This window comes from Schistocerca serialis, chromosome 3 (genome assembly GCF_023864345.2).
Source record: "Schistocerca serialis cubense isolate TAMUIC-IGC-003099 chromosome 3, iqSchSeri2.2, whole genome shotgun sequence".
NCBI classification, from domain to species: domain Eukaryota; kingdom Metazoa; phylum Arthropoda; class Insecta; order Orthoptera; family Acrididae; genus Schistocerca; species Schistocerca serialis.
In genome coordinates, this window is record NC_064640.1 from 1,070,923,420 (window position 1) to 1,070,949,230 (window position 25,811).

The following is a 25,811-nucleotide window of genomic DNA, read 5'->3' on the forward strand; positions in this document are numbered from 1 at the left end:
ATACAAAAGGCACAATGCCGCCTTAGGTATAAGCAAAAGGTACTCTTGTTACAGTCGGTGCTTTGAGCATTCCCTGTGAGACCAGTATTAGTTTCCGATTGACCACTGGCGGTTCAATGTATTCCTAGGACCTTCACATTGACGAAGAAACACAGAAATCGCATCGGAATTAAATACAAAGGGCAAAAAGCCGCCTTAAGTACAAGAATACAGACTCTTCTTACAGTCTGTGCATTGAGCATTCTCTGTGAGACCAGTATTAGATTTCGATACACCACTTCAGGTTCAATGTATTCCTTGGATCTTCACATTGACGATGAAACACAGATATTGCATCGGAATTAAATACAAAAGGCACAATGTCTTCTCAAGTTCAAGAATATTGACTCTTCGTACAGTCGGTGCTTTGAGCATTCCCTGTGAGACCAGTATTAGTTTTCGATACACCACTGCAGCTTCAAAGTATTCCTTGGACATAGACATTGGCGATGAAACACAGAAATTATATCGGAATTAAATACAAGAGGCACAATGCCGCCTTACGTGCAAGAATAGAGACTCTTGTTACAGTCGGTGCTTTGAGCATTCCCTGTGAGACCAGTATTAGTTTCCGATTAACCACTGCAGGTTCAATGTATTCCTAGGACCTTCACATTGACGAAGAAACACAGAAATCGCATCGGAATTAAATACAAAAGGCAAAAAGCCGCCTTAAGTACAAGAATACAGACTCTTCTTACAGACGGTGCCTTGCGCATTCCCTGTGAGACCAGTATTAGTTTCCGATACACCACTGCAGGTTTAATGTATTCCTTGGACATACACATTGACGATGAAACACTGAAATTGCATAAGAATTAAATACAAAAGACTCAATGCCGCCTTAAGTACAAGAAGGGTGAGACTACTTCGAGTCTGTGTTTTTATCCTTTCCTGTGAGACCAGTATTAGTTTCCGCTACACCACTGCAGGTTCAATATATTCCTTGGTCCTTCATATTGACGATTAAATACAGAAATCGAATCGAAATTAAATACAAAAGGCACAATGCTGCCTTAAGTAAAAGAATATAGACTCTTCTTACAATCAGTGATTTGAGCATTCCCTGTGAGACCAGTAATACTTTCCGATACACCACTGCGGGTTCAATGTATTCCTTGGACATACGCATTGAGGATGAAACACCGAAATTACATCGGAATTAAATACAAAAGGCACAATGCCGCCTTAAGTGCAAGAAGAGTGAGACTTCTTAGAGTCTGTGATTTGTTTCTTTCCTGTGAGACAAGTTTTAGTCTCCGATACACCTCTGCAGGTGCAATGTGTTCCTTGGACCTTCACATTGACGATGAAACACAGAAATCGCATCGGAATTAAAACAAATCGCTCAATGCCGCCTTCAGTACAAGATTAGAGACTCTTCTTACAGTCGGTGCTTTGAGCATCTCCTATGAGACCAGTATTAGTTTCCGATACACCACTGCAGGTTCAGTGTATTCTTTGGACCTTCTCATTGACGATGAAACACAGAGATCGCATCTGAGTTAAATACAAAAGGCACAATGCCGTCTTAAGTACAAGAATAGAGCCTCTTCTTACAGTCGGTGCCATGAGCATGCCCTGTGAGACCAGTATTCGTTCCGATACACCACTGCATTTACAATGTATTCCTTGGACCGTCACATTGACGATGAAACACAGAAATCGCATCGGAATTAAATTCAAAAGGCCCAATGCCGCCTTAAGTACAAGAATAGAGACTCTTCTTACAGTCGGTGCTTTGAGCATTCCCTGTGAGACCAGTATTAGTTTCTGAGACACCACTGCAGGTTCAATGTGTTCCTTGGACCTTCACATTGACGATGAAACATAGAAATCGCATCGGAGTTAAATACAAAAGGCACAATGCCGCCTTAAGTACAAGAATAGAGAGTCTTCTTACAGTCGGTGTTTTGAGCATTCCCTGTGAGACCAGTATTAGTTTCCGATACACCACTGCAGTTTCAATGTATTCCTTGGACATACACATTGACGATGGATCACTGAAATTACATCGGAATTAAATGCAAAAGGCACAATGCCGCCTTGAGTGCAAGAATAGAGACTCTTCTTACAGCCGGTGATTTGAGCATTCCCTGCGAGACCAGTATCTGTTTCCGATACACCACTGCAGGTTCAATGTATTCCTTGGACCTTCACATTGACGATGAAACACAGAAATCGCATCGGAATTAAATACAAAAGGCACAATGCCGCCTTAAGTACAAGAATAGAAACTCTTCTTATAGTCGGTGCTTTGAGCATTCCCTGTGAGACCGGTATTAGTTTCCGATACACCACTGCAGGTTCAATGTATTCCTAGGACCTTCACATTGACGAAGAAACACAGAAATCGCATCGGAGTTAAATACAAAAGGCACAATGCCGTCTTAAGTACAAGAATAGAGCCTCTTCTTACAGTCGGTGCCATGAGCATTCCCTGTGAGACCAGTATTAGTTCCGATACACCACTGCAGGTTCAATGTATTCCTTGGACCTTCACATTGCCGATGAAACACAGAAATCGCATCGGAGTTAAATACAAAAGGCACAATGCCGCCTTAAGTACAAGAATAGAGACTCGTCTTACTGTGAATGCTTTGAGCATTCCCTGTGAAACCAGTAATAGTTTCCGATACACCACTGCCGGTTCATTGTATTCCTTGGACCTTCACATTGACGATGAAACACAGAAATCGCATCGTAATTAAATACAAAAGGCGCAATGCCGCCTTAAGTACAAGAATAGAGACTCTTCTTACAGTCGGTGCTTTGAGCATTCCCTGTGAGACCAGTATGAGTTTCTGATACACATCAGCAGGTTCAATGTATTCCTTGGACCTTCATATTGACGATGAAACACAGAAATCGCATCGGAATTAAATACAAAAGGCACAATACCGCCTTAGGTACAAGAATAGAAACTCTTCTTACAGTCGGTGTTTTGAGCATTCCTGTGAGACCAGTGTTAGTTTCCGATACACCACTGCCGGTTCATTGTATACCTTTGACCTTCACATTGACGATGAAACACAAAAAACGCATCGGAATTAAATACAAAATGCGCAATGCCACCTTAAGTACAAGAATAGAGACTCTTCTTACAGTCGATGCTTTGAGCATTCTCTGTGCGACCAGTATTAGTTTCCGATACACCACTGCAGGTTCAATGTATTCCTTGGACCTACACATTGACGATGAAACACAGAAATCGCATCGGAATTAAATACAAAAGACGCAATGCCGCCTTAAGTACAAGAATAGAGACTCTTCTTACAGTCGGTGCCATGAGCGATCCCTGTGTGAACAGTATTAGTTTCCGATACACCACTGCAGTTTCAATGTATTCCTTGGACATACACATTGACAATGGAACACTGAAATTACATCGGAATTAAATGCAAAAGGCACAATGCCGCCTTGAGTGCAAGAATAGAGACTCTTCTTACAGGCTGTGATTTGAGCATTCCCTGCGAGACCAGTATTTGTTTCCGATACACCACTGCAGGTTCAATGTATTCCTTGGACCTTCACATTGACGATGAAACACAGAAATCGAATCGGAATTAAATACAAAAGGCACAATACCGCCTTAAGTACAAGAATAGATACTCTTCTTACTGTCGGTGATTTGACCATTCCCTGTGAGACCAGTATTAGTTTCCGATACACCACTGCAGGTTCAATGTATTCCTAGGACCTTCACATTGACGAAGAAGCACAGAAATCGCATCGGAGTTAAATACAAAAGGCACAATGCCGTCTTAAGTATAAGAATAGAGCCTCTTCTTACAGTCGGTGCCATGAGCATTCCCTGTGAAACTAGTATTAGTTCCGATACACCACTGCAGGTTCAATGTATTCCTTGGACCATCACATTGACGATTAAACACAGATATCGCATAGGAGTTAAATACAAAAGGCACAATGCCGCCTTAAGTACAAGAATAGAGACTCTTCTTACTGTGGGTGCTTTGAGCATTCCCTGTGAAACCAGTATTAGTTTCCGATACACCACTGCCGGTTCATTGTATTCCTTGGACCTTCACATTGACGATGAAACACAGAAATCGCATCGGAATTAAATACAAAAGGCACAATGCCGCCTTAAGTACAAGAATAGAGACTCTTCTTACAGTCGGTGCTTTGAGCATTCCCTGTTTGACCAGTATTAGTTTGCGCTACACCTCTGCAGGTTCAGTTTAATCCTTGGACCTTCACATTGACGATGAAACTCAGAAATCGCATCGGAATTAAATACAAAAGGCACAATGCCGCCTTAAGTACAAGAATAGAAACTCTTCTTACAGTCGGTGTTTTGAGCATTCCCTGTGAGACCAGTTTTAGTTTCCGATACACCACTGCCGGTACATTGTATTCCTTGGACCTTCACATTGACGATGAAACACAAAAATCGCATCGGAATTAAATACAAAAGGCACAATGCCGCCTTAAGTACAAGAATAGAAACTCTTCTTACAGTCGGTGCTTTGAGCAATCCCTGTGAGACCAGTATTAGCTTCCGATACACCACTGCAGGTTCTATGTATTCCTAGGACCTTCACATTGACGAAGAAACACAGAAATCGCATCGGACTTAAATTCAAAAGGCACAATGCCGTCTTAAGTACAAGAATAGAGACTCTTCTTACAGTCGATGCTTTGAGCATTCTCTGTGGGACCAGTATTAGTTTCCGATACACCACTGCAGGTTCAATGTATTCCTTGGACCTTCACATTGACGATGAAACACAGAAATCGCATCGGAATTAAATACAAAAGACGCAGTGCCGCCTTAAGTACAAGAATAGAGACTCTTCTTACAGTCGGTGCCATGAGCAATCCCTGTGAGAACAGTATTAGTTTCCGATACACCACTGCAGTTTCAATGTATTCCTTGGACATACACATTGACGATGGAACACTGAAATTCCATCGGAATTAAATGCAAAAGGCACAATGCCGCCTTGAGTGCAAGAATAGAGACTCTTCTTACAGCCGGTGATTTGAGCATTCCCTGCGAGACCAGTACTTGTTTTCGATACACCACTGCAGGTTCAATGTATTCCTTGGACCTTCACATTGACGATGAAACACAGAAATCGCATCGGAATTAAATACAAAAGGCACAATGCCGCCTTAAGTACAAGAATAGAAACTCTTCTTACAGTCGGTGCTTTGAGCATTCCCTGTGAGAACAGTATTAGTTTCCGATACACCACTGCAGGTTCAATGTATTCCTAGGACCTTCACATTGACGATGAAACACAGAAATCGCATCGGAATTAAATACAAAAGACGCAGTGCCGCCTTAAGTACAAGAATAGAGACTCTTCTTACAGTCGGTGCCATGAGCATTCCCTGTGATACCAGTATTAGTTCCGATACACCACTGCAGGTTAATTGTATTCCTTGGACCTTCACATTGACGATGAAACACAGAAATCGCATCGGAATTAAATACAAATGGCGCAATGCCGCCTTAAGTACAAGATTAGAGACCCTTCTTACAGTCGGTGCTTTGAGCATTCCCTGTGAGACCAGTATTAGTTTCTGATACGCCACTGCAGGTTCATTGTATTCCTTGGACCTTCACATTGACGATGAAACACAGAAATCGCATCGGAATTAAATACAAAAGGCACAATGCCGCCTTAAGTACAAGAATAGAAACTCTTCTTACAGTCGGTGTTTTGAGCATTCCCTGTGAGACCAGTATTAGTTTCCGATACACCATTTCAGGTTCAATGTATTCCTTGGACCTTCACTTTGACGATGAAACACAGAAATCGCATCGGAATGAAATACAAAAGGCAAACCGCCGCGTAAGTACAAGATTAGAGACTCGTCTTACAGTCGGTGTTTTAAGCATTCCCTGTGAGACCAGTATTAGTTTCCGATACACCACTGAAGGTTCAATGTGTTCCTTGGACCTTCACATTGACGATGAAACACAGAAATCGCATCGGAATTAAATACAAAAGCCGAAATGCCGCCTTAAGTACAAGAATAGAGACTCTTCTTACAGTCGGTGCTTTGAGCATTCCCTGTGAGACAAGTATTAGTTTCCGAGACACAATTGCAGGTTCAATGTATTCCTCGGACCTTCACATTGACGATGAAACACAGAAATCGCATCGGAATTAAGTACAAAAGGCACAATGCCGCCTTATGTACAAGAATAGAGACTCTTCTTACGGTCGGTGCTTTGATCATCCCTGTGAGACCAGTATTAGTGTCCGATACACCACTGCAGGTACAATATATTCCTTGGACCTTCACATTGGCGATGATACATAGAAATCGCATCGGAATTAAATACAAAAGGCACAATGCCGCCTTAAGTACAAGAATAGAGTTCCATCTTACAGTCGGTGCTTTGAGCATTCCCTGTGAGACCAGTATTAGTTTCCGATACACCACGGCAGGTTCAATGTATTCCTTGGATCTTCAGATTGACGATGAAACAGAGAAATCGCATCGGAATTAAATACAAAAGGCACAATGTCGCCTCAAGTACAAGAATAGTGACTCTTCGTACAGTCGGTGCTTTGAGCACTCCCTGTGAGACCAGTATTAGTTTCCGATACACCACTGCAGGTTCAATGTATTGACTGGACATACACATTGACGATGAAACACTGAAATTACATCGGAATTAATTACAAAAGGCACAATGCCGCCTTAAGTACAAGAATAGAGACTCTTCTTACAGTCGGTGCTTTGAGCATTCCCTGTGAGACCAGTATTAGTTTCTGATAGACCACTGCAGGTTCAATGTATTCCTAGTACCTTCACATTGACGAAGAAACACAGAAATCGCATCGGAATTAAATACAAAAGCCAAATGCCGCCTTAAGTACAAGAATACAGACTCTTCTTACAGTCGGTGTTTTGCGCATTCCCTGTGAGACCAGTATTACTTTCCGATACACCACTGCAGGTTTGATGTATTCCTTGGACCTTCACATTGACGATGAAACACAGAAATCGCTTCGGATTTAAATACAAAAGGCACAATGCCACCATAAGTACAAGAATAGAGACTCTTCTCACAGTCGGTGTTTTGAGCATTCCCTGTGAGACCAGTATTAGTTTCCGATACACCACTGCAGGTTCAATGTATTCCTTGGACATACACATTGACGATGAAACACTGGAATTACATCGGAATTAAATACAAAAGACTCAATGCCGCCTTAAGTACAAGAAGAGTAAGACTTCTTAGAATCTGTGTTTTTATCCTTTCCTGTGAGACCAGTATTAGTTTCCGATACACCACCGCAGGTTCAATGTATTCCTCCAACCTTCACATTGACGATGAAACACAGAAATCGCATCGGAATTAAATACAAAAGGCACAAAGCCGCCTTAAGAACAAGAATAGAGACTCTTCTTACAGTCGGTGTTTTGAGCATTCCCTGTGAGACCAGTATTGGTTTGCGATACACCACTGCAGGTTCAATGTATTCCTTGGACATACACATTGACGATGGAACAGTGAAATTACATCGGAATTAAATACAAAAGGCACAATGCCGCCTTGAGTGCAAGAATAGAGACTCTTCTTACAGTCGGTGCTTTGAGCATTCCCTGTGAGACCAGAATTAGTTTCCGATACATCACTCCAGGTTCAATGTATTCCTTGGACCTTCACATTGACGATGAAACACAGAAATCGCATCGGAAAGAAATACAAATAGCAACCTGCCGCGTAAGTACAAGAATAGAGACTCGTCTTACAGTCGGTGTCTTGAGAATTCCCTGTGAGACCAGTATTAGTTTCCGATACACCACTGCAGGTTCAATGTATTCCTTGGACCTTCACATTGACGATGAAACACAGAAATCGCATCGGAATTAAATACAAAAGGCACAATGCCGCCTTAGGTATAAGCAAAAGGTACTCTTGTTACAGTCGGTGCTTTGAGCATTCCCTGTGAGACCAGTATTAGTTTCCGATTTACCACTGGAGGTTCAATGTATTCCTAGGACCTTCACATTGACGAAGAAACACAGAAATCGCATCGGAATTAAATACAAAGGGCAAAAAGCCGCCTTAAGTACAAGAATACAGACTCTTCTTACAGTCTGTGCTTTGAGCATTCTCTGTGAGACCAGTATTAGATTTCGATACACCACTTCAGGTTCAATGTATTCCTTGGATCTTCACATTGACGATGAAACACAGAAATTGCATCGGAATTAAATACAAAAGGCACAATGTCTTCTCAAGTTCAAGAATAGTGACTCTTCGTACAGTCGGTGCTTTGAGCATTCCCTGTGAGACCAGTATTAGTTTTCGATACACCACTGCAGCTTCAAAGTATTCCTTGGACATAGACATTGGCGATGAAACACAGAAATTATATCGGAATTAAATACAAGAGGCACAATGCCGCCTTACGTGCAAGAATAGAGACTCTTGTTACAGTCGGTGCTTTGAGCATTCCCTGTGAGACCAGTATTAGTTTCCGATTAACCACTGCAGGTTCAATGTATTCCTAGGACCTTCACATTGACGAAGAAACACAGAAATCGCATCGGAATTAAATACAAAAGGCAAAAAGCCGCCTTAAGTACAAGAATACAGACTCTTCTTACAGACGGTGCCTTGCGCATTCCCTGTGAGACCTGTATTAGTTTCCGATACACCACTGCAGGTTTAATGTATTCCTTGGACATACACATTGACGATGAAACACTGAAATTGCATAAGAATTAAATACAAAAGACTCTATGCCGCCTTAAGTACAAGAAGGATGAGACTTCTTCGAGTCTGTGTTTTTATCCTTTCCTGTGAGACCAGTATTAGTTTCCGCTACACCACTGCAGGTTCAATATATTCCTTGGTCCTTCATATTGACGATTAAATACAGAAATCGAATCGGAATTAAATACAAAAGGCACAATGCTGCCTTAAGTAAAAGAATATAGACTCTTCTTACAATCAGTGATTTGAGCATTCCCTGTGAGACCAGTAATACTTTCCGATACACCACTGCGGGTTCAATGTATTCCTTGGACATACGCATTGAGGATGAAACACCGAAATTACATCGGAATTAAATACAAAAGGCACAATGCCGCCTTAAGTGCAAGAAGAGTGAGACTTCTTAGAGTCTGTGATTTGTTTCTTTCCTGTGAGACCAGTTTTAGTTTCCGATACACCTCTGCAGGTGCAATGTGTTCCTTGGACCTTCACACTGACGATGAAACACAGAAATCGCATCGGAATTAAATACAAATCGCTCAATGCCGCCTTCAGTACAAGATTAGAGACTCTTCTTACAGTCGGTGCTTTGAGCATCTCCTATGAGACCAGTATTAGTTTCCGATACACCACTGCAGGTTCAGTGTATTCCTTGGACCTACACATTGACGATGAAACACAGAAATCGCATCGGAATTAAATACAAAAGACGCAATGCCGCCTTAAGTACAAGAATAGAGACTCTTCTTACAGTCGGTGCCATGAGCGATCCCTGTGAGAACAGTATTAGTTTCCGATACACCACTGCAGTTTCAATGTATTCCTTGGACATACACATTGACAATGGAACACTGAAATTACATCGGAATTAAATGCAAAAGGCACAATGCCGCCTTGAGTGCAAGAATAGAGACTCTTCTTACAGCCGGTGATTTGAGCATTCCCTGCGAGACCAGTATTTGTTTCCGATACACCACTGCAGGTTCAATGTATTCCTTGGACCTTCACATTGACGATGAAACACAGAAATCGAATCGGAATTAAATACAAAAGGCACAATGCCGCCTTAAGTACAAGAATAGAAACTCTTCTTACAGTCGGTGGTTTGAGCATTCCCTGTGAGACCAGTATTAGTTTCCGATACACCACTGCAGGTTCAATGTATTCCTAGGACCTTCACATTGACGAAGAAGCACAGAAATCGCATCGGAGTTAAATACAAAAGGCACAATGCCGTCTTAAGTACAAGAATGGAGACTCTTCTTACAGTCGGTGCCATGAGCATTCCCTGTGAGACCAGTATTGGTTTGCGATACACCACTGCAGGTTCAATGTATTCCTTGGACCTTCACTTTGACGACGAAACCCAGAAAACGCATCGGAATTAAATACAAAAGGCGCAATGCCACCTTAAGTACAAGAATAGAGACTCTTCTTACAGTCGATGCTTTGAGCATTCTCTGTGGGACCAGTATTAGTTTCCGATACACCACTGCAGGTTCAATGTATTCCTTGGACCTTCACATTGACGATGAAACACAGAAATCGCTTCGGAATTAAATACAAAAGGCACAATGCAGCCTTAAGTACAAGAATAGAGACTCTTCTTACAGTCGGTGCTTTGAGCATTCCCTGTTTGACCAGTATTAGTTTCCGCTACACCTCTGCAGGTTCAGTTTAATCCTTGGACCTTCACATTGACGATGAAACTCAGAAATCGCATCGGAATTAAATACAAAAGGCACAATGCCGACTTAAGTACAAGAATAGAAACTCTTCTTACAGTCGGTGTTTTGAGCATTCCCTGTGAGACCAGTTTTAGTTTCCGATACACCACTGCCGGTTCATTGTATTCCTTGGACCTTCACATTGACGATGAAACACAAAAATCGCATCGGAATTAAATACAAAAGGCACAATGCCGCCTTAAGTACAAGAATAGAAACTCTTCTTACAGTCGGTGCTTTGAGCAATCCCTGTGAGACCAGTATTAGCTTCCGATACACCACTGCAGGTTCAATGTATTCCTAGGACCTTCACATTGACGAAGAAACACAGAAATCGCATCGGACTTAAATTCAAATTGCACAATGCCGTCTTAAGTACAAGAATGGAGACTCTTCTTACAGTCGGTGACATGAGCATTCCCTGTGAGACCAGTATTGGTTTGCGATACACCACTGCAGGTTCAATGTATTCCTTGGACCTTCACTTTGAAGACGAAACCCAGAAAACGCATCGGAATTAAATACAAAAGGCGCAATGCCACCTTAAGTACAAGAATAGAGACTCTTCTTCCAGTCGATGCTTTGAGCATTCTCTGTGGGACCAGTATTAGTTTCCGATACACCACTGCAGGTTCAATGTATTCCTTGGACCTTCACATTGACGATGAAACACAGAAATCGCATCGGAATTAAATACAAAAGACGCAGTGCCGCCTTAAGTACAAGGATAGAGACTCTTCTTACAGTCGGTGCCATGAGCAATCCCTGTGAGAACAGTATTAGTTTCCGATACACCACTGCAGTTTCAATGTATTCCTTGGACATACACATTGACGATGGAACACTGAAATTACATCGGAATTAAATGCAAAAGGCACAATGCCGCCTTGAGTGCAAGAATAGAGACTCTTCTTACAGCCGGTGATTTGAGCATTCCCTGCGAGACCAGTATTTGTTTCCGATACACCACTGCAGGTTCAATGTATTCCTTGGACCTTCACATTGACGATGAAACACAGAAATCGCATCGGAATTAAATACAAACGGCACAATGCCGCCTTAAGTACAAGAATAGAAACTCTTCTAACAGTCGGTGCTTTGAGCATTCCCTGTGAGAACAGTATTAGTTTCCGATACACCACTGCAGGTTCAATGTATTCCTAGGACCTTCACATTGACGAAGAAACACAGAAATCGCATCGGAGTTAAATACAAAAGGCACAATGCCGTCTTAAGTACAAGAATAGAGCCTTTTCTTACAGTCGGTGCCATGAGCATTCCCTGTGAGACCAGTATTAGTTCCGATACACCACTGCAGGTTAATTGTATTCCTTGGACCTTCACATTGACGATGAAACACAGAAATCGCATCGGAATTAAATACAAATGGCGCAATGCCGCCTTAAGTACAAGATTAGAGACCCTTCTTACAGTCGGTGCTTTGAGCATTCCCTGTGAGACCAGTATTAGTTTCTGATACGCCACTGCAGGTTCAATGTATTCCTTGGACCTTCACTTTGACGATGAAACACAGAAATCGCATCGGAATTAATTACAAAAGGCACAATGCCGTCATAAGTACAAGAACAGAGACTCTTCTTACAGTCGGTGCTTTGAGCATTCCCTGTGACACCAGTATTAGTTTCCGATACACCACTGCAGGTACAATGTATTCCTTGGACCATCACATTGACGATGAAACACAGAAATCGCATCTGAATTAAGTACAAAAGGCACAATGTCGCCTTAGGTACAAGAATAGAAACTCTTCTTACAGTCGCTGTTTTGAGCATTCCCTGTGAGACCAGTGTTAGTTTCCGCTACACCACTGCAGGTTCAATGTATTCTTTGGACCTTCATATTGACGATTAAATACAGAAATCGAATCGGAATTAAATACAAAAGGCACAATGCCGCCTTAAGAGCAAGAAGAGTGAGAGTTCTTAGAGTCTGTGATTTGATCCTTTCGTGTGAGACAAGTTTTAGTTTCCGATACACCACTGGAGATGCAATGTATTCCTTGGACCTTCACATTGACGATGAAACACAGAAATCGCATCGGAATTAAATACAAAATGCTCAATGCCGCATTCAATACAAGAATAGAGACTCTTCTTACAGTGGGTGCTTTAAGCATTCCGTGTGAGACCAGAATTATTTTCCGATACACCACTGCAGGTTCAAAGTATTCCTTGGACATACACATTGACGATGAAACATAGAAATCGCATCGGAATTAAATACAAAAGGCACAATGCCGCCTTAAGTACAGGAGTAGAGACTCTTCTTAGAGTCGGTGCTTTGAGCTTACCCTGTGAGACAAGTATTAGTTTCCGATAAACCACTGCAGGTTCAGTGTATTCTTTGGACACATACATTGACGATGAAACACTGAAATTACATCGGAAATAAATCCTAAACGAACAATTCCGCCATAAGTGCAAGATGAGTGAGACTTCTTAGAGTCTGTGATTTGATCCTTTCCTGTGAGACCAGTATTAGTTTCCGATACACCACTGCCGGTTCAATGTATTCCTTGGTCCTTCACATTGACGGTGAAACACAGAAAACGCATCGGAATTAAATAAAAAACGCACAATGCCGTCTTAAGTACAAGAATAGAGGCTCTTCTTACAGTCGGTGATTTGAGCATTCCCTGCGAGACCAGTATTTTTTTCCGATACACCACTGCAGGTTCAATGTATTCCTTGGACCTTCACATTGACGATGAAACACAGAAAATGCATCGGAATTAAATACAAAGGACGCAATGCCGCCTTAAGTACAAGAATAGAGACTCTTCTTACAGTCGGTGCCATGAGCAATTCCTGTGACAACAGTATTAGTTTCCGATACACCACTGCAGTTTCAATGTATTCCTTGGACATACACATTGACGATGGAACACTGAAATTACATCGGAATTAAATGCAAAAGGCACAATGCCGCCTTGAGTGCAAGAATAGAGACTCTTCTTACAGCCGGTGATTTGAGCATTCCCTGCGAGTCCAGTATTTGTTTCCGATACACCACTGCAGGTTCAATGTATTCCTTGCACCTTCACATTAACGATGAAACACAGAAATCGTTTCGGAATTAAATACAAAAGGCACAATGTCGCCTTAGGTACAAGAATAGAAACTCTTCTTACAGTCGCTGTTTTGAGCATTCCCTGTGAGACCAGTGTTAGTTTCCGCTACACCACTGCAGGTTCAATGTATTCTTTGGACCTTCATATTGACGATTAAATACAGAAATCGAATCGGAATTAAATACAAAAGGCAAAATGCCGCCTTAAGAGCCAGAAGAGTGAGAGTTCTTTGATTCTGTGATTTGATCCTTTCGTGTGAGATAAGTTTTGGTTTCCGATACACCACTGGAGGTGCAATGTATTCCTTGGACCTTCACATTGACGATGAAACACAGAAATCGCATCGGAATTAAGTACAAAATGCCCAATGCCGCATTCAATACAAGAATAGAGACTCTTCTTACAGTGGGTGCTTTAAGCATTCCGTGTGAGACCAGAATTATTTTCCGATACACCACTGCAGGTTCAAAGTATTCCTTGGACATACACATTGACGATGTAACACAGAAATCGCATCGGAATTAAATACAAAAGGCACAATGCCGCCTTAAGTACAGGAGTAGAGACTCTTCTTAGAGTCGGTGCTTTGAGCTTACCCTGTGAGACAAGTATTAGTTTCCGATACACCAATGCAGGTTCAGTGTATTCTTTGGACACATACATTGACGATGAAACACTGAAATCACATCGGAAATAAATCCTAAACGAACAATTCCGCCATAAGTGCAAGATGAGTGAGACTTCTTAGAGTCTGTGATTTGATCCTTTCCTGTGAGACCAGTATTAGTTTCCGATACACCACTGCCGGTTCAATGTATTCCTTGGTCCTTCACATTGACGATGAAACACAGAAAACGCATCGGAATTAAATAAAAAACGCACAATGCCGTCTTAAGTACAAGAAAAGAGGCTCTTCTTACAGTCGGTGATTTGAGCATTCCCTGCGAGACCAGTATTTGTTTCCGATACACCACTGCAGGTTCAATGTATTCCTTGGACCTTCACATTGACGATGAAACACAGAAATCGCATCGGAATTAAATACAAAAGACGCAATGCCGCCTTAAGTACAAGAATAGAGACTCTTCTTACAGTCGGTGCCATAAGCAATCCCTGTGAGACCAGTATTAGCTTCCGATACACCACTGCAGGTTCAATGTATTCCTTGGACCTTCACATTGACGATGAAACACTGAAATCGCATCGGAATTAAATACAAAAGGCACAATGCCGCCTTAAGTACAAGAATAGAGACTCTTCTTACAGTCGGTGCTTTGAGCATTCCCTGTGAGACCAGTATTAGTTCCTGATACACCACTGCAGGTTCAATGTATTCCTTGGACCTTCACATTGACGATGAAACACTGAAATCGCATCGGAATTAATTACAAATGGCACAATGCCGTCATAAGTACAAGAACAGAGACTCTTCTTACAGTCGGTGCTTTGAGCATTCCCTGTGACACGAGTATTAGTTTCCGATACACCACTGCAGGTTCAATGTATTCCTTGGACCATCACATTGACGATGAAACACAGAAATCGCATCTGAATTAAGTACAAAAGGCACAATGCCGCTTCAAGTACAAGAATAGAAACTCTTCTTACAGTCGGTAATTTGAGCATTCCCTGTGAGACCAGTATTAGCTTCCGATACACCACTGCTGGTTCAATGTATTCCTAGGACCTTCCCATGACGAAGAAACACAGAAATCGCATCGGACTTAAATTCAAAAGGCACAATGCCGCCTTAAGGACAAGAATGGAGACTCTTCTTACAGTCGGTGACATGAGCATTCCCTGTGAGACCAGTATTGGTTTGCGATACACCACTGCAGGTTCATTGTATTCCATGGACCTTCACATTGACGATGAAACACAGAAAATGCATCGGAATTAAATACAAAAGGCACAATGCCGCTTCAAGTACAAGAATAGAAACTCTTCTTACAGTCGGTGCTTTGAGCATTCCCTGTGAGACCAGTATTAGTTTCTCATACACCACTGCAGGTTCAATGTATTCCTAGGACCATCACATTGACGATGAAACACAGAAATCCCATCGGAATTAATTACAAAAGGCACAATGCCGTCATAAGTACAAGAATAGAGACTCTTCTTACAGTCGGTGCTTTGAGCATTCCCTGTGAGGCCAGTATTAGTTTCCGATACACCACTGCAGGTTCAATGTATTCCTTGGACATACACATTGACGATGGAACACTGAAATTACATCGGAATCAAATGCAAAAGGCACAATGCCGCCTTGAGTGCAAGAATAGAGACTCTTCTTACAGCCTGTGATTTGAGCATTCCCTGCGAGACCAGTATTTGTTTCCGATACACCACTGCAGGTTCAATGCATTCCTTGGACCTTCACATTGACGATGAAACACAGAAATCGCATCGGAATTAAATACAGAAGGCACAATGCCGCCTTAAGTACAAGAATAGACACTCTTCTTACAGTCGGTGCTTTGAGCATTCCCTGTGAGGCCAGTATTAGTTTCCGATACACCACTGCAGGTTCAATGTATTCCTAGGACCTTCACATTGACGAAGAAACACAGAAATCGCATCGGAGTTAAATACAAAAGGCACAATGCCGCCTTAAGTACAAGAATAGAGACTCTTCTTACTGTGGGTGCTTTAGCATTCCCTGTGAGACCAGTATTAGTTTCCGATACACCACTGCCGGTTCATTGTATTCCTTGGACATTCACATTGACGATGAAACACAGAAATCGCATCGGAATTAAATACAAAAGGCGCAATGCCGCCTTAAGTACAAGAATAGAGACTCTTCTTACAGTCGGTGCTTTGAGCATTCCCTGTGAGACCAGTATTAGTTTCTGATACACCACTGCAGGTTCAATGTATTCCTTGGACCTTCACATTGACGATGAAACACAGAAATCGCTTCGGAATTAAATACAAAAGGCACAATGTCGCCTTAGGTACAAGAATAGAAACTCTTCTTACAGTCGCTGTTTTGAGCATTCCCTGTGAGACCAGTGTTAGTTTCCGCTACACCACTGCAGGTTCAATATATTCCTTGGTCCTTCATATTGACGATTAAATACAGAATTGGAATCGGAATTAAATACAAAAGGCACAAAGCCGCCTTAAGTACAAGAATATAGGCTCTTCTTACAATCGGTGATTTGAGCATTCCCTCTGAGACCAGTATTAGTTTCCGATACACCACTGCAGGTACAATGTATTCCTTGGACATACACATTGACGATGAAACACAGAAATCCCATCGGAATTAAATACAAAAGTCACAATGCCGCCTTAAGTACAAGAATTGTGACTCTTCTTACAGTCGGTGCTTTGAGCATTCCCTGTGAGACCAGTATTAGTTTCCGATACACCACTACAATTTCAATGTATTCCTTCAACCTTCACATTGACGATGAAACACAGAAATCGCATCTGAATTAAATACAAAAGGCACAATGCCGCTTCAAGTACAAGAATAGAAACTCTTCTTACAGTCGGTGCTTTGATCATTCCCTGTGAGACCAGTATTAGCTTCCGATACACCACTGCAGGTTCAATGTATTCCTAGGACCTTCACATTGACGAAGAAACACAGAAATCGCATCGGACTTAAATTAAAAAGGCACAATGCCGTCTTAAGTACAAGAATGGAGACTCTTCCTACAGTCGGTGCCATGAGCATTCCCTGTGAGACCATTATTGGTATCCGATACACCACTGCAGGTTCAATGTATTCCTTGGACCTTCACATTGACGATGAAACACAGAAAACGCATCTGAATTAAATACAAAAGGCGCAATGCCACCTTAAGTACAAGAATAGAGACTCATCTTACAGTCGGTGCCATGAGCAATCCCTGTGAGACCAGTATTAGTTTCCGATACACCACTCCAGGTTCAATGTATTCCTTGGACCTTCACATTGACGATGAAACACAGAAATCGCATCGAATTAATTACAAAAGCCACAATGCCGTGATAAGTACAAGAATAGAGACTCTTCTTACAGTCGTGATTTGAGCATTCCCTGTGAGACCAGTATTGGTTTCCGATACACCACTGCAGGTACAATGTATTCCTTGGACCATCACATTGACGATGAAACACAGAAATCGCATCGGAATTTAATACAAAAGGTGCAATGCCGCCTTAAGTACAAGAATAGAGACTCTTCTTACAGTCGGTGCCTTAGCATTCCCTGTGAGACCAGTATTAGTTTCCGATACACCACTGCAGGTTCAATGTATTCCTTGGACCTTCACATTGACGATGAAACACTGAAATCGCATCGGAATTAAATACAAAAGGCGCAATGCCGCCTTAAGTACAAGAATAGAGACTCTTCTTACTGTCGGTGCTTTGAGCATTCCCTTTGAGACCAGTATTAGTTTCTGATACACCACTGCATTTTCAATGTATTCCTTGGACCTTCACATTGACGATGAAACACAGAAATCGCATCGGAATTAAATACAAAAGGCACAATGCCGTCATAAGTACAAGAATAGAGACTCTTCTTACAGTCGGTGCCATGAGCATTCCCTGTGAGACCAGTATTAGTTTCCGATACACCACTGCAGGTTCAATGTATTCCTTGGTCCTCCATATTGACGATTAAATACAGAATTCGAATCGGATTAAATACAAAAGGCACAATGCTGCCTTAAGTACAAGAATATAGGCTCTTCTTACAATCGGTGATTTGAGCATTCCCTGTGAGACCAGTGTTTGTTTCCGATACACCACTGCAGGTACAATGTATTCCTTGGACATACACATTGACGATGAAACACAGAAATCGCATCGGAATTAAATACAAAAGTCACAATGCCGCCTTAAGTACAAGAATTGTGACTCTTCTTACTGTCGGTGCTTTGAGCATTCCCTGTGAGACCAGTATTAGATTCCGATACACCACTACAATTTCTATGTATTCCTTCAACCTTCACATTGACGATGAAACACAGAAATCGCATCTGAATTAAATACAAAAGGCACAATGCCGCTTTAAGTACAAGAATAGAAACTCTTCTTACAGTCGGTGCTTTGAGCATTCCCTGTGAGACTAGTATTAGCTTCCGATACACCACTGCAGTTTCAATGTATTCCTAGGACCTTCACATTGACGAAGAAACACAGAAATCGCATCGGTCTTAAATTCAAAAGGCACAATGCCGTCTTAAGTACAAGAATGGAGACTCCTCTTACAGTCGGTGCCATGAGCATTCCCTGTGAGACCATTATTGGTTTCCGATACACCACAGCGGGTTCAATATATTCCTTGGACCTTCACATTGACGATGAAACACAGAAAACGCATCGGAATTAAATACAGAAGGCACAATGCCGCCTTAAGTACAAGAATAGACACTCTTCTTACAGCCGGTGATTTGAGCATTCCCTGCGAGACCAGTATTTGTTTCCGATACACCACTGCTGGTTCAATGTATTCCTAGGACCTTCCCATGACGAAGAAACACAGAAATCGCATCGGACTTAAATTCAAAAGGCACAATGCCGCCTTAAGTACAAGAATGGAGACTCTTCTTACAGTCGGTGACATGAGCATTCCCTGTGAGACCAGTATTGGTTTGCGATACACCACTGCAGGTTCATTGTATTCCTTGGACCTTCACATTGACGATGAAACACAGAAAATGCATCGGAATTAAATACAAAAGGCACAATGCCGCTTCAAGTACAAGAATAGAAACTCTTCTTACAGTCGGTGCTTTGAGCATTCCCTGTGAGACCAGTATTAGTTTCTCATACACCACTGCAGGTTCAATGTATTCCTAGGACCATCACATTGACGATGAAACACAGAAATCCCATCGGAATTAATTACAAAAGGCACAATGCCGTCATAAGTACAAGAATAGAGACTCTTCTTACAGTCGGTGCTTTGAGCATTCCCTGTGAGGCCAGTATTAGTTTCCGATACACCACTGCAGGTTCAATGTATTCCTTGGACATACACATTGACGATGGAACACTGAAATTACATCGGAATTAAATGCAAAAGGCACAATGCCGCCTTGAGTGCAAGAATAGAGACTCTTCTTACAGCCTGTGATTTGAGCATTCCCTGCGAGACCAGTATTTGTTTCCGATACACCACTGCAGGTTCAATGCATTCCTTGGACCTTCACATTGACGATGAAACACAGAAATCGCTTCGGAATTAAATACAGAAGGCACAATGCCGCCTTAAGTACAAGAATAGACACTCTTCTTACAGTCGGTGCTTTGAGCATTCCCTGTGAGGCCAGTATTAGTTTCCGATACACCACTGCAGGTTCAATGTATTCCTAGGACCTTCACATTGACGAAGAAACACAGAAATCGCATCGGAGTTAAATACAAAAGGCACAATGCCGCCTTAAGTACAAGAATAGAGACTCTTCTTACTGTGGGTGCTTTAGCATTCCCTGTGAGACCAGTATTAGTTTCCGATACACCACTGCCGGTTCATTGTATTCCTTGGACATTCACATTGACGATGAAACACAGAAATCGCATCGGAATTAAATACAAAAGGCGCAATGCCGCCTTAAGTACAAGAATAGAGACTCTTCTTACAGTCGGTGCTTTGAGCATTCCCTGTGAGACCAGTATTAGTTTCTGATACACCACTGCAGGTTCAATGTATTCCTTGGACCTTCACATTGACGATGAAACACAGAAATCGCTTCGGAATTAAATACAAAAGGCACAATGTCGCCTTAGGTACAAGAATAGAAACTCTTCTTACAGTCGCTGTTTTGAGCATTCCCTGTGAGACCAGTGTTAGTTTCCGCTACACCACTGCAGGTTCAATGTATTCCTTGGTCCTTCATATTGACGATTAAATACAGAATTGGAATCGGAATTAAATACAAAAGGCACAATGCCGCCTTAAGTACAAGAATATAGGCTCTTCTTACAATCGGTGATTTGAGCATTCCCTCTGAGACCAGTATTAGTTTCCGATACACCACTGCAGGTACAATGTATTCCTTGGACATACACATTGACGATGAAACACAGAAATCCCATCGGAATTAAATACAAAAGTCACAATGCCGCCTTAAGTACAAGAATTGTGACTCTTCTTACAGTCGGTGCTTTGAGCATTCCCTGTGAGACCAGTATTAGTTTCCGATACACCACTACAATTTCAATGTATTCCTTCAACCTTCACATTGACGATGAAACACAGAAATCGCATCTGAATTAAATACAAAAGGCACAATGCCGCTTCAAGTACAAGAATAGAAACTCTTCTTACAGTCGGTGCTTTGATCATTCCCTGTGAGACCAGTATTAGCTTCCGATACACCACTGCAGGTTCAATGTATTCCTAGTACCTTCACATTGACGAAGAAACACAGAAATCGCATCGGACTTAAATTCAAAAGGCACAATGCCGTCTTAAGTACAAGAATGGAGACTCTTCCTACAGTCGGTGCCATGAGCATTCCCTGTGAGACCATTATTGGTTTCCGATACACCACTGCAGGTTCAATGTATTCCTTGGACCTTCACATTGACGATGAAACACAGAAAACGCATCTGAATTAAATACAAAAGGCGCAATGCCACCTTAAGTACAAGAATAGAGACTCATCTTACAGTCGGTGCCATGAGCAATCCCTGTGAGACCAGTATTAGTTTCCGATACACCACTGCAGGTTCAATGTATTCCTTGGACCTTCACATTGACGATGAAACACAGAAATCGCATCGAATTAATTACAAAAGGCACAATGCCGTCATAAGTACAAGAATAGAGACTCTTCTTACAGTCGTGATTTGAGCATTCCCTGTGAGACCAGTTTTGGTTTCCGATACACCACTGCAGGTACAATGTATTCCTTGGACCATCACATTGACGATGAAACACAGAAATCGCATCGGAATTTAATACAAAAGGTGCAATGCCGCCTTAAGTACAAGAATAGAGACTCTTCTTACAGTCGGTGCCTTAGCATTCCCTGTGAGACCAGTATTAGTTTCCGATACACCACTGCAGGTTCAATGTATTCCTTGGACCTTCACATTGACGATGAAACACTGAAATCGCATCGGAATTAAATACAAAAGGCGCAATGCCGCCTTAAGTACAAGAATAGAGACTCTTCTTACTGTCGGTGCTTTGAGCATTCCCTTTGAGACCAGTATTAGTTTCTGATACACCACTGCATTTTCAATGTATTCCTTGGACCTTCACATTGACGATGAAACACAGAAATCGCATCGGAATTAAATACAAAAGGCACAATGCTGTCTTAAGTACAAGAATAGAGACTCTTCTTACAGTCGGTGCCATGAGCATTCCCTGTGAGACCAGTATTAGTTTCCGATACACCACTGCAGGTTCAATGTATTCCTTGGTCCTCCATATTGACGATTAAATACAGAATTCGAATCGGAATTAAATACAAAAGGCACAATGCTGCCTTAAGTACAAGAATATAGGCTCTTCTTACAATCGGTGATTTGAGCATTCCCTGTGAGACCAGTGTTTGTTTCCGATACACCACTGCAGGTACAATGTATTCCTTGGACATACACATAGACGATGAAACACAGAAATCGCATCGGAATTAAATACAAAAGTCACAATGCCGCCTTAAGTACAAGAATTGTGACTCTTCTTACTGTCGGTGCTTTGAGCATTCCCTGTGAGACCAGTATTAGATTCCGATACACCACTACAATTTCAATGTATTCCTTCAACCTTCACATTGACGATGAAACACAGAAATCGCATCTGAATTAAATACAAAAGGCACAATGCCGCTTTAAGTACAAGAATAGAAACTCTTCTTACAGTCGGTGCTTTGAGCATTCCCTGTGAGACTAGTATTAGCTTCCGATACACCACTGCAGTTTCAATGTATTCCTAGGACCTTCACATTGACGAAGAAACACAGAAATCGCATCGGTCTTAAATTCAAAAGGCACAATGCCGTCTTAAGTACAAGAATGGAGACTCCTCTTACAGTCGGTGCCATGAGCATTCCCTGTGAGACCATTATTGGTTTCCGATACACCACAGCGGGTTCAATATATTCCTTGGACCTTCACATTGACGATGAAACACAGAAAACGCATCGGAATTAAATACAGAAGGCACAATGCCGCCTTAAGTACAAGAATAGACACTCTTCTTACAGCCGGTGATTTGAGCATTCCCTGCGAGACCAGTATTTGTTTCCGATACACCACTGCAGGTTCAATGCATTCCTTGGACCTTCACATTGACGATGAAACACAGAAATCGCATCGGAATTAAATACAAAAGGCGCAACGCCGCCTTAAGTACAAGAATAGAGACTCTTCTTACAGTCGGTGCTTTGAGCATTCCCTGTGAGACCAGTATTAGTTTCTGATACACCACTGCAGGTTCAATGTATTCCTTGGACCTTCACATTGACGATGAAACACAGAAATCGCTTCGGAATTACATACAAAAGGCACAATGTCGCCTTAGGTACAAGAATAGAAACTCTTCTTACAGTCGCTGTTTTGAGCATTCCCTGTGAGACCAGTGTTAGTTTCCGCTACACCACTGCAGGTTCAATGTATTCCTTGGTCCTTCATATTGACGATTAAATACAGAATTCGAATCGGAATTAAATACAAAAGGCACAATGCCGCCTTAAGTACAAGAATATAGGCTCTTCTCACAATCGGTGATTTGAGCATTCCCTCTGAGACCAGTATTAGTTTCCGATACACCACTGCAGGTACAATGTATTCCTTGGACATACACATTGACGATGAAACACAGAAATCGCATCGGAATTAAATACAAAAGTCACAATGCCGCCTTAAGTACAAGAATGGAGACTCTTCCTACAGTCGGTGCCATGAGCATTCCCTGTGAGACCATTATTGGTTTCCGATACACCACTGCAGGTTCAATGTATTCCTTGGACCTTCACATTGACGATGAAACACAGAAAACGCATCTGAATTAAATACAAAAGGCGCAATGCAACCTTAAGTACAAGAATAGAGACTCATCTTACAGTCGGTGCCATGAGCAATCCCTGTGAGACCAGTATTAGTTTCCGATACACCACTGCAGGTTCAATGTATTCCTTGGACCTTCACATTGACGATGAAACACAGAAATCGCATCGAATTAATTACAAAAGGCACAATGCCGTCATAAGTACAAGAATAGAGACTCTTCTTACAGTCGTGATTTGTGCATTCCCTGTGAGACCAGTATTGGTTTCCGATACACCACTGCAGGTACAATGTATTCCTTGGACCATCACATTGACGATGAAACACAGAAATCGCATCGGAATTTAATACAAAAGGTGCAATGCCGCCTTAAGTACAAGAATAGAGACTCTTCTTACAGTCGGTGCCTTAGCATTCCCTGTGAGACCAGTATTAGTTTCCGATACACCACTGCAGGTTCAATGTATTCCTTGGTCCTTCATATTGACGATTAAATACAGAATTCGAATCGGAATTAAATACAAAAGGCACAATGCTGCCTTAAGTACAAGAATATAGGCTCTTCTTACAATCGGTGATTTGAGCATTCCCTGTGAGACCAGTGTTTGTTTCCGATACACCACTGCAGGTACAATGTATTCCTTGGACAAACACATTGACGATGAAACACAGAAATCGCATCGGAATTAAATACAAAAGTCACAATGCCGCCTTAAGTACAAGAATTGTGACTCTTCTTACTGTCGGTGCTTTGAGCATTCCCTGTGAGACCAGTATTAGATTCCGATACACCACTACAATTTCAATGAATTCCTTCAACCTTCACATTGACGATGAAACACAGAAATCGCATCTGAATTAAATACAAAAGGCACAATGCCGCTTCAAGTACAAGAATAGAAACTCTTCTTACAGTCGGTGCTTTGAGCATTCCCTGTGAGACTAGTATTAGCTTCCGATACACCACTGCAGTTTCAATGTATTCCTAGGACCTTCACATTGACGAAGAAACACAGAAATCGCATCGGAATTAAATACAAAAGACGCAATGCCGCCTTAAGTACAAGAATAGAGACTCTTCTTACAGTCGGTGCCATGAGCAATCCCTGTGAGACCAGTATTAGTTTCCGATACACCACTGCAGGTTCAATGTATTCCTTGGACCTTCACATTGGCGATGAAACACAGAAATCGCATCGGAATTAATTACAAAAGGCACAATGCCGTCATAAGTACAAGACTAGAGACTCTACTTACAGTCGGTGATTTGAGCATTCCCTGTGAGACCAGTATTGGTTTCCGATAAACCACTGCAGTTACAATGTATTCCTTGGACCATCACATTGACGATGAAACACAGAAATCGCCTCGGAATTTAATACAAAAGGTGCAATGCCGCCTTAAGAACAAGAATAGAGACTCTTCTTACAGTCGGTGCTTTAGCATTCCCTGTGAGACCAGTATTAGTTTCCGATACACCACTGCAGGTTCAATGTATTCCTTGGACCTTCACATTGACGATGAAACACTGAAATCGCATCGGAATTAAATACAAAAGGCGCAATGCCGCCTTAAGTACAAGAATAGAGACTCTTCTTACTGTCGGTGCTTTGAGCATTCCCTTTGAGACCAGTATTAGTTTCTGATACACCACTGCAGTTTCAATGTATTCCTTGGACCTTCACATTGACGATGAAACACAGAAATCGCATCGGAATTAAATACAAAAGGCACAATGCCGTCTTAAGTACAAGAATAGAGACTCTTCTTACAGTCGGTGCCATGAGCATTCCCTGTGAGACCAGTATTAGTTTCCGATACACCACTGCAGGTTCAATGTATTCCTTGGACCTTCACATTGACGATGAAACACAAAATGGCATCGGAATTAAATACAAAAGGCGCAATACCGCCTTAAGTACAAGATTAGAGACTCTTCTTACAGTCGGTGCTTTGAGCATTCCCTGTGAGACCAGTATTAGATTTCGATACACCACTGCAGGTTCAATGTATTCCTTGGACCTTCATATTGACGATGAAACATAGAAATCGCATCGGAATTAAATTGAAAAGGCGCAATGCCGCCTTAAGCACAGGAATAGAGACTCTTCTTACAGTCGGTGCTTTGAGCATTCCCAGTGAGACCAGTATTACTTTCTGATACACCACTGCAGGTTCATTGTATTCCTTGGACCTTCACATTGACAATTAAACACAGAAATCGCATCGGCATTAAGTACAAAAGGCACAATGCCGTCATCAGTACAAGAAT